The following is an 11,802-nucleotide window of genomic DNA, read 5'->3' on the forward strand; positions in this document are numbered from 1 at the left end:
AATGACATCAATTGAAATTGCCAGAAATGAAAAAAAAAAAAAATAATAATAATAATAATAATAGAAAAAAAAAAAAAAACTATTAAATAGCAGTATAAATAAAAACAATAATAAATTAATTGTGCAAATCAAAAAACAAAACAAAATTTGAGAAGTGCTCAAAAGTAAAGAACAAATCCCAAACAAAAATTTAAATTTAAGCTTAAAGTATTATATATATATTAAAAAAAAAAAAAGTGCAATAAAATGTCTATATCAATATTTTATTTGAATTTCTTCTGCGAATATTACGTGTCAATCATGTGATTCTGTTCTGCTTTACTATACAAACAAAAATTTTAATTAAGCATGGAAATAAAATGTCAGTGAAAATAAAATGAAAAAAGAATAAAGATTGCATCATCCGAAGAGGTGTCAGCCAAATGTAAAGGATAGGAAGGGAAAGAAAGAAGATTCATGCCATTGCTGGTAGGTAAGAAGGTATTTATTTTTAATACAAATTAAACTATTTCTATATCGATATATTTATCTTGATTAATTATATATCAATAATCTATCAAAGCGCAACAGGCGAATAATTTTTATTTATCTAAAATATATGCCAATTTCTCATTAGAGAAGTATACAAAAAATAAAACTTTTGTGAGGTTATTTTATTTTAGCTAGTTACTTTTATTATTATTATTATCTTATTTTATTTTTTATTTTATTGTTATTTTAATTTAATTTTATTTATTTACCTTATTATTATTATTTTTATTATTTATTTATTTATTTATTTATTTTTTTTTTTAAATAAAAAATAGCAAATGTGTAATATTCCCACCGCCTAATTTCTGTATATTTTACACATATGCATATACATCTACTAAAGCCAAATAAAAACAATAAATTTACTAGTTTTGATCAGAAAAAGCCCATTGTACATTAAATTCGCTGCATTTCTTGCGCTCAGTGTTTGGAAGTGTTCTTGGTGTGTGTGTGTGTGTGTGTCTAAGTATGTATGTATTCGTGTATTATTTTTGTTCTGGAACGAAAGCGAATTGAAACAAGTCATGTTTTCATGCCCCATGCATACACACATATGTAGTTACTAATATATATATGTACATACATGTGCACATATGTACATATGTATGTATGTATTTATTATTTAAGTAGTAATAGATCCTGTAGTAGTGCGAATAGAATTCGCGCAGACAGGGCAATATAAATCGTGCGCTGCAATAGCAAACGAAACGGTCGCAAAGAGCAAAAGTAAAGCTCAATACGTGCACACCATCATAGATGAATATGTTATTGCTGAAACATAAAAACAAAAAACTATATTTTTGGTTGCGGAGCGCAAAAGCCCCAACCAGAGCAAAAAACACTAACACATCAACAACAGCGCGCACAAGCACACGGATAAAAATACATACATACATAAATACATTCGCGCGAGCAAAGAATGCTACAGAACTTTCAAACATTGCGCAAGGGACAAGTAGAATACATGAATGAAAGAACGGCAATGGCAGAGAGTGTGTGTGACGGAGAGGGAGAAGGAGAGAGAGAAAGATAGAGAGAGAGAGAGGAAGATAGAGAGAATGAGTGAGAGCGTGAATGAGAGAACGAAATGCGGCTGAAGGCCACGACGTGTTGTGTGGAAACGATGGCAGCGATGGTAGCATCGGTGTGTGGGGCAGTAGGGCAACTATGATGGTGTGGAAGAACAACAGGAACAGGAAGAAACGTCAAAAACTTAACGAAACATAGCTGCAAGTGTGAGTGAACGTGCGACGGAGAGCGAATGCTAGAAGCTAGAAGCGACATACACACACACACGAAAGCATCGCGGCTTCCATGAGGCCTGCGTCTAACGGCGACGACATTGAGCGGTGGCACCTTTAACCGATCGCAGCACAGCGCAGTTCCTGTTTGAGTGTCCGCGTGTCCGTTGCGTAGCTTGTGTGCGGAATGCGGAAATAAAAGCCAGTTAAAATTCGGTATAAATACATACATATATGTATGTGAGTTTGTTTCGTATGCATATTGCGTCGTGCTTGTGGTCCTGCCACGCAAAATGCCGCAAGCAACCCTCGTTTAAGCCGTTAGCGACAAAAGCCCAAAAATAAAAACAAAAAACACAAAATCTGAGCTGAGAGATGTGAAGAATGTAGCAATGAGTGTGAGTAAACTGAATTGCGTCGTAGTTACGCTTTTTTCTTTCTATTCATACATTTTGTTTTCGCTGCGATAACTGTTCTGGCTAGTGTTGTTATTGTTGTGCGAGAGAGACAATTGTTAAAAGAAAAGCTTGCAAACATTTTGAATACTGCACACATTCACCCATATTTACATATGTATGTATTTGTACCTAAGTACACACATATGTATGTATCTATGTACGTACCTATATACACATACACAAACGTTTGAATACGTGCGCTCCGGCACTCTCTCAATAACAGTTTTTACTAATTCTGTGTTTTGCCTCCGCATTTGCTGAAATATAAAAATATATTTTTATAACATAAACAAAAAAGACAAAACGAAGCATAGAAAATGAAATTGAAAACAAAATTCGCAACAACGAAATAGTGGAGAAAAACAACTTAGCACTGTGTGTATGTATAATATGTACATACATATATAGACGACTATGCTAGTATGTACATACATACATATGCAGAATAAAGCGTAAAAAGAAAATAATCAACAAAAGGTTAGAAAAAGAAAACAAATCGAGTAACGTGTGTTTGTGTGTGTCCTGTTGGATTGCAAAGTTTAATAGATACATACATACATATGTTTAAAACAAAAGACCTGAAGCGAACGGCAGGAATACTTGTGGGCCCAGCACTCAGATCGTATTCATAGTGCAAAAAGTCTAGCAAAAATGTTTATTCTAAATTTCAGCTTTAGTTTAGTTCGATGCATCTGCTGGCGATTTTTATATATGTATTTTTTTTTTTTTTTTTAATTTAAATTTTAAACCATTGTGCATTTAGTAGTGTAAAATCATTGAAAGTATTTTATTTTGTAAACCTCATATTATTAGTAATGCTTTAAATTGATAACTGATAGTGCTTTAAATGCTTTCAGCTTTGCGAAAGTAGGATTCAATTGTAGCTATTGGTGTTGTAAAATCACTGACCGAGTTTACTGCAAAAGTTCAATACTAGCAGTTTTGTAAATGCTGTTAATTTTCAAAGTGTTTTTTTCTTTGATCAATTATTTTAAATTATCGGAATAATCAGATAGTGCTGCAACACACATCTAACACTCATTTTGTATAACATCGGTTAGATATATTTTTGAACACTTTAAGAAGTCATCTAACCCATACTTACATACATATATGGTGCACAAGCAATTGGTTAGATTACATTGAAATTGTAAAATTCCGAAAATTAGTTTTTAAAACAGTTTATTATCTATCAATACACCTGTGCAATAAGTAGCTTAAGAGCTCGAATGCATTTTGTTTATATACATACATATACATACAATATGACAACTGTAACACATATTTAAACGCCTGATTTCGGACGGTTATTTGTTTTCCAGTTCTAAAAAGAGGCATCACGTGACTTAACCTCAAAGTGTAGCCGCCTTTAATTGTCCAAGTGTGTTTTTTTAGCTGTTGTCTAACATTCGCGCTTATTATATAAATGCGAGTTGTTGATTACTAAACAATTCTGTGAAATTGTAAACCACACTATATATGTATATATCTTATATATATGCATACATAGTTGTACATATAGATATACAATGTATATGTGCGATATATGAATAACACAATGGCATACAATGAGCTTTGATGCAATCGCTAACTGCCCACTCATCTACAGATACTTCCCTTTAAATATGAGTATACTTATATGCATACATGTGTATATATGTACATATGTATATGTGTGTAGGTATTTCTATCTCGTAGGTTTACAATCAAGAACTGAGCCATGTATCCCGCCTGCTGTTTTCTTCCTCCAGCCCTCGCATTGACAAACCGCAAAAGTACACAGTACTTTGTGTCTCTCTCTGTGCGTGTGTGTGAGTTCATGCATGTGTATGTAACTGTGTATTTATATCTAAACTTCCAGTCAAGTTGTGCTTGCGTGCTTTGTTTTGGTCTTGTTTGTGCAAGCTGTGAGATTTGAAAAACTTTACGTAACAGTTCAGCATGCGAATATTGAGAGCAACAGGAGGTGGAAGAGAGGTGCTGATAGAGTGGAGCGAGAGGGGAACAGGGAGTGAGTGAGGGCAAAGTCATCTTTACAGTCTTGCGATAATTGCAAAATAATGACGTCATCAATGAGGGGAAGTTAAACTAGAAGGTGAAAATATTACAAATTATTGCAGCTAGTTTGTGTCGATAAAAGACACAAACAAAAATGTGCTTAAAATAAATACAGATTAATTTTTAAAGATCATGAAATTTGTATGCTTTTATATTTCTGTGAACCACTGTGCTTTTGAATAAGTAAACTACCAATTGGGGTACACCCATTTCTGCTTGGGATATTTAATAAAAAGTTCCCATACTGATACTTTGAAAGCCAATTCACTTGAGATAATTCAAGCCAGTCTTAATTAACATCGAATTGTAATCAATAGCGCAGTTAACAAATTCTAGTTTTTCGTCAAACAAAAACAACATGCCAAATACCAAAGAAAGCTGAAAATCGGTAAGCTAACAGACACTCACCCAGAGATACACATGCATACACATACACTTAAACAGAGGGCATATTAAAGCGCAAACACATGGCACGAGTGAAAAGAGAAAACCTAAATACTTGTGTACGATGGCGACGTTGCTGCTGGCGTCAGCGTCGGCGTCGACGCCGTCGACGTCTTCTTCATTGCTGTGGTTGTTATTCAGCAGTGTGTCGAGGTGGCGGTGGCGGTGGCGGGCTGTATGTGTTTCAAGTTCAAGGTTAAGATACTAGTTGTACATGGGACCAGCGGTGCGAGCGAATAGGCAATAGTTGCCACAGCTTTTGCTTGTGTGTGTAAATGTGTGATAAACCAGTTTGGCACGTTTCGCTGCGCAAGCGAGAGACGACGAAGCAGCAGGTCTGAGCGAGAGGACGCACGCCAAAGAGACACAGCGAGAGCGTCAAACAAAGAGGAAGAGGAAGCCAACGAAAAGCACAACCAAAAAGCAATTCGCTACAAACACAACATTTAACGAAAGATAGCGAAAAAAAAAACAGAGCAACAAATTTAAAATCAACGATACGTACGCTTGAATATCTACAGTTGTGCAGTTTCGCTTGTCTAACTGCGTGTGTTTTCATTCACTCTCTGTTTTTGTTCTCTTTCTTCCACTCTCACATTGCTCAAAATAGTTATTAACTTTAAATTTGCCAACCGCATTGCTTTTGACTTCTTTTTAACACTTATTCGCATTTCTATGTGCTTTATAGCACTTCCAATTCAATTTCCATTTAATTATCTATCTGGCTCACTCTCTCTTCAATTGAAATGCTGTTGTAGATTGTCTTTGCCGCTTGCACACTTGCAATCGCAATCGCAATCGCATGCTTTCTTCGCAGCCCCCACCCTACCCCTACGTACGTTACACTTTTATGACAAAAAAAAAAAAAAAAATAAAAAAAAAAAAAAAAAGAACTGTTAGCTCTTCATTTAATTATATGCCTGGCGCCGAATCGGCTTAATGGATTTTTAGCTTACGAAATTTGACACAAAAACAAAAGCCAAATCAATTTTATGAACATTTCCTCCGCATTACAAAAAAAGTGCACTGCTCAAAATTACCAAGGTTAATTTACTAAAAAAAAATTGAATTTTATATTTGAATTCAATTTGCATAGTTTCCGAGTTCGTTGCACCGCAGCAATTTTAATATTCACAAAGTCCTTGGCGTGGCATTATAAAATGCAATCCAAAATCAAATATGCAAAATTTCTTATTTCAACAAATATATTTCAACCATTCATTGAATAGATTGCTAAAAAATAAAAAATTCTAATAATTACTAGGAATGCTATAATGTATATATATATAATAAATAATAATTAAATCGTATATATCCATTTTATAATTTGCAATGAAAATGAACATAACATTCTAGATATATTTAGCATATAAATGTAACCTTAAAGTTTAAGATAGTAAATATTAAAAACTAATATGAATGCTGCAAGCTTTTACAATTCAAGACAAGACAACTAAATATGCAAGCGCAAATTCTGAAGAAAACTACAATTTAAACAAATTTCATTCATAATTTATTAGTATATTTGACTTCACAGATAATATCATATATGTATGTATATGTGTACATATAAGATTGTATTTTATATAGAAATTTAGATTTTATTTCACTGTGAACAAGAATGTGAAATCCGTTGAGAGTGACCTTCATTTTGTATATTGTAACACATTCTCATACCCTACAAACATTTGTATATATGTATGTATGTATATATATACCCCATATTCGTATTTATGTATGTATTTGAATTCCCATAGACGGTTGCCAAGTGTGAAATTTGCACGTGTGCCGCCACATAAATAAAATGCAAATATTTTTGGGTCTTCAAACGAAATAAACAAATTTTCAAATATGACACAAACGAATGCTGAATGCCCTAACAAATGTAGATACACACATACATACATACATGGCTGAAAGAGTGAATAAATTTATAAATAAGTGTATCACAACTGGTATCGATTAATTTTGATGTGACAAGTGTTTATATTAAAGAAAAGTGAATTTTATAAGACGTTGTAGAAGAGTATGCAACTGGTAGGCGAATCAGATGCCCAGTCACTCACATCCACTCTCATCACCAAATTTTTGATTATTGTTTTTTTATTCTTTTGACTGCCTCCTGCAATTTTCGTTAAGTTAATATTTACCTATGGAATTTCAAACAAAATCTCATTTTGTATATTTATTTTTAGTGTGCCAGCTTCAGCATGGAAATTTAATTAGCGACACCCGAGTGAACCAGCTACAACAACATCAATGATAGCAAACACACACACACTCTACATAGAGATACGCCTACACATAATGGAGGACAAAAAGGGCCAGCGAAGTAAAAGTAAACAAATAATACCAAAAAAAAAAAAAGGGAAAAAATTAAGAAAAATAAATCATGCGAGCAGAAGAAGAAGAGCTACAAAATGTGTTCAGCTTTCGCATGACGCCAGCAAACAGCAGCGACTGCGACAGCGACCGAGGCAGAGCCAGCAAATGGTAAACAGCAATAGCAGCAGCAATAAAGGAAGGAACAATGAAAATGCAGCAGCAGAGAGTCGTCGCCTAGCCAGCCCTCCCTTGCCCACTGTTGCTGCTGCAACTGACGTTGGCGCGCTGTGTGTGCGAGCGAGCGGACAAACAAAAATGGCGCATGACATGCGCACTGAGCAAGCGGCTAACTTGAACTTGAAAATGTTTTTATTGTTGCGCTTGTCGTCATCGAAGGTTGTGTGTGTGTTCCATTTAATATGACGCGACTGCGACACCAGCAGAGCACAGAGAGCAGCGCAAAGCCGGCAACTAACAAAAAAAGAGTGGAAAGCAACGAAGAGAGACTGGGACAGAGACACAACGAGCGGGAGACGCAGAGAGTAAGAGAGCGCAGCGAGGGCGTAAGCAAGAGTGAGCACGCTGCTAGGCTAAGCTTGCTAGCAGCAGGTATGTATATATGTATGGATATGTGTGTGTGTGTATATATGTATGCATATATGTCTGCACCATGTGAGAGGTAAATAAGTCAATGTGAAAAGAAAAACAAAAACAAACGACGAAGTGAGAGAATGCGAAAGCTTTTTATTATAGCTTTTGCGTGGGTGACTTAAAGCAGCGCAGTTGCGTCGCTGCCGACGTCTGACAACTGTTTGCTTTTGTTGTATGCCCCATAGCCAGCTGCCCGAAACTTTCTCTTTCGCTGCGTCAATGTGTGTGCATGTGTATATGCGTGTGTGGGCGTGTGAGTGAATAATGCTGTTGCATATTTACTGGGATACAATGACGCGCACCTGTGCGAACACAGCTGCAGCCAACAGGATGCTGTTGCGGCTGCGATGCCTAGTTGCCAGCCCGTCACACAGTTATTCAGTTCTTCAGTGGTTCAGTGTCGAACGCACTCCCGTCGAGGTCAGGCAGCTACGAAACGAAGCACAGTTGCCATACATGCATACATACATACATACATGCATACATATAAATAAATAACTATCTATATAGATAAGTTAGTATGTCTGTGTGGAATTGCTATATGAGTGGGTTAATTGTGTGACGCGTTGCTCGAAGTAAAAGAAGCAGACAAAAAAAAAAAAAACAATTTGAAAACCAAAAATAACATTCAGGTGTGGAAAAATTGATTAGCAGCTAAAAATATAAATGTGTGTGTGCGTGTGTCAGCGTGTTTCTGTGTGAATTTTTCTGTACTGTGTATGCGATTTTCCTTCATAATTTTTAATGTTTTCCTAGCATATGGAAAGCAAATTCTGAATAATGTATGCGGTGCACACACACATATATATAGACACGCACACACACACACTCTGAGTCTTAGCTCATACTGCGCCTTGGCATATGCAACACATTTTGGTCTTGTATTTATTACGCTTTGACCTTTTCATATACACACACATACACAAACGCACACACACGCCCTTAGCACACGATGCGATGCGTAAGCAAAAGCAGCTTTTCTATTATTTACTATGCAACTTACATATAAAGTTAACTACATATATATGAATGTATGTAGATATATTGTGTATGTATGTAATTATGTATGTTTGTTTTTTACATTAAACGGGCAGATGGCAAAAAATTTAAATCATTAAAGGCAAAACAATAAAAAGAAAATGTTTCTATTTTGAAATACAGTAAGAGCTCTTTAAACCGGGCACCTGAGGAATATTTGTGCCTTAATGCGATGTGGCTAGAATAAAATAATATTAGAAAGCATGTTACAAAAAAATATTTAAATACAAAAAATAAATATATTTTTATTTAGATTTTGAAATTTAAAAATATTTATTAACAAAAGAATTTTATACATTTTTTTATCAAAATAAAAAAAGTTTGTGAATAAAACAGGAGTATAGAATAATAAAAAGAATAGATAAAATTTAAAAGATGTTCATATAGAGGAGGGTTTAGGGATTTATGTATATAGTGCATCGTATACTGTGAAGTATATAGAGAAGAGTGTATAAACCAGGTTTATATAGATTAGATGGATATAGATTAGGGCTTTACCTGTATATATAAACAAAGATGAATATGAGCTAAGTAATTTAGATAAATCAATGTTAGTTTACCTAAGAATTGACTTATTTAAAAACTACCAAATTCTGTTAAAAATTAAATTCAAGCTTCAATCAAGAGAAATATTTCAAAATCTATCTTTAACAACATATAAACATATTTGAATCGAATTTTCGGAACCTTTTGTTGCTTAGTGTAAAGTGAATTGTGAAATTCAAATTGATGTGAAGCAGTCAGTGAAAAATGCAGTGTAAAATAAGTGAAAAAGTACGTAGTATAAATAACAATAACAGCTACATCTAAAACTATAACAACAAAGCACGACTGCAACTGAATTGAACAATGGCAGCTGGTTTGTGTCTTCGCTAAGCTTTTTCATCTGAGTAAGCTTTCTCTCTGTGCAATTGCCGCTGGGATACACCCTGTGCTCGCTTTGAGTTTATGTTGCAAGTGAACACAGCTGGTGGTATCCAGAGGCCGTTGACAGCCAATGCAACAACAGCAACAACCACTACAACAACGACGACGACAGCAACATCAACAACAGGCACAGGGTGAGTAGCGCTTCAAGTTGATCGAAGGTGTTGGATTTTCTTTGCAAGTCTCCAAAGTTTTATCATTGTTTTTAATTTAAAGTGATATTTATTCCTAATTATCTTTTAATTTAACTTTGTTTTCAATTCATTTGACCATACTAAATATTTCTTAGCCATAAGCTTTCTTTAATGAATTTTCATTTCTCTACCCCACGGAAAAACCAAATGAAAAACGAAAAATTATGTAAAGAAAATTCAATCGAATGTTGCCCAAATTCAAACATTGCGAAAATTTGTGCAAAATAATTTTAAGAAATTGATTAAGAAATAATTGAATTAAAACAAAAATTGCATATTATATTATATTATTCAGCATTTACTTCTTGTTCGTACACATCTTGATATTCGACAAACCAATTTTAATTTTTAGTTCTCAATTTCTCGATTGTAGCAAACCAAAACGTAACATCAATACGCATTTTTTCCACTATTTCGTACTCATCAAGCCTCTCAGCTGGAGGCGTGGCACAGAGAAGTGCGCTTGAATGCGCTGAAAGCGAAAGAAACGCTCTGAAAAATTTTCGATTAAAATGTAATTATGCCAGTCAAAGAGTTTTCAGTATTAATGCGAGTGAAATTGTGATACCTTGTATCAATTATGAATGATAGAATGGTGGGGTATAATGGGCTGATTGGAATAAGGTGGGAAATCTAATAGTATACCTTTTTCATTCAAGGCAAATCGATAAATGTGAATCTTGAGTTTCGCAGACCTGTGAGAAAGTTAGCAGTTACAGCTGTCTTTATAAACATACCCTATGTAAATTATTAATATATGAATAACTTATTCATTTTAAACAAATCGACATATATCGATTTCAATATCATTTATGGTAAATATTGAATAACTTCTTCATATAAGTCAAATCGATAAAAATCATTTGGCCAAACTCTCAGATTAGAAAGCATAAAGCCTGTTCCGATAAGGAATATAAGCATACCTAAGTGAATTAATCATAAGTACTGAAGAAGTCCTATAATCGAAAATCTGATAAATCGATTGCTATCGATATAAATTTTGCTTTTTGCTATATCTCGAGAATTAAAATACTTATACTAATATAATTTGATAGGCAGACTTTGATATAGCAATATCAATATGATCAATATGACAAACTATTTTTCGTCGAATACCGTCGATATCAGACTGAACGGGTGTGCACAACTGGTTACACACCCTTCACCCCGCAATTTTATTTAATTAATATACAATTGAAGCTCTAAATAAATTCAGCTAAAGGGCATCTGTTGCCTGATCAAACTGTTGCTTGGCAATGCTTAACTTTTTCCTTGAAGTTGGCCAAAACAATTAAAAGAAATTTTTGTTCATGCTGCAATTCGAATTGGTTTCAAAGAAAATCTCGCGTGCAACGCAAAAATTTTCTATTTTCGTTTCGCTTTGGCTGTGGTTTGCTGTTTGTGCCGCTTTTTCGACTTTTTGGCTCATTGACAGCACGGTCAAAGAGAGGGGTAAGACACTGAGTGGGAGAGGGACCTTAAGGGGCGCAGCGGTGGGCAGAGGAAGTGCCGCTGCAAAGTGTGGCAAAGTCGTTTGACATTATTTCGACATTTATTTGCATTTAGCTGCATTTTTGTCACTTTTGCATTTCAAATGACCCTCAATTATCCTTTGTTGACTGACTCTGTAGATTGCCGTCGCTTTGCTGCTGACCCAGAGGTCAAGGAAAGTGAAATTGATTTTAGCCGCACATGTTACCCTTTAGCATATATGTATATGTCGAGTAATTCGTATGGCTTATGTAAGCAGAAAAGAGTCTCACAATGCATCACCTGATTGCCGTAGCTATATATGCGCATATGTATGTATATATGTATATCTGTTTTATATAATTGATATATCTCTTATGCGCTGCTAATTCATCAAAGTTCGAGCCATTAAGTGAGCTCATCGGGGGCTATGATTTTTTTATTTATTTTTTTTTTGAATGATGA

At 34.6% G+C, this 11,802-nt stretch overlaps 1 long non-coding RNA gene across 4 annotated transcripts; it reads left to right on the plus strand.

Annotated features, from left to right (window-relative positions):
* The first annotated feature begins 75 nt into the window (after nt 1–75).
* Nucleotides 76–8,963, plus strand: LOC26527375. Of its 4 annotated transcripts, none has more exons than XR_006356662.1 (2): nt 76–480; nt 6,928–8,963. It is a non-coding gene; the product is annotated as an uncharacterized LOC26527375 (long non-coding RNA). The 4 variants fall into 4 exon arrangements; XR_001449557.3 differs by having other exon boundaries at nt 76–472; XR_001449558.3 differs by having other exon boundaries at nt 76–468.
* The last annotated feature ends 2,839 nt before the right edge of the window (nt 8,964–11,802 follow it).

This window comes from Drosophila mojavensis, unplaced genomic scaffold, assembly GCF_018153725.1.
Source record: "Drosophila mojavensis isolate 15081-1352.22 unplaced genomic scaffold, ASM1815372v1 contig_16, whole genome shotgun sequence".
Classification (NCBI taxonomy): domain Eukaryota; kingdom Metazoa; phylum Arthropoda; class Insecta; order Diptera; family Drosophilidae; genus Drosophila; species Drosophila mojavensis.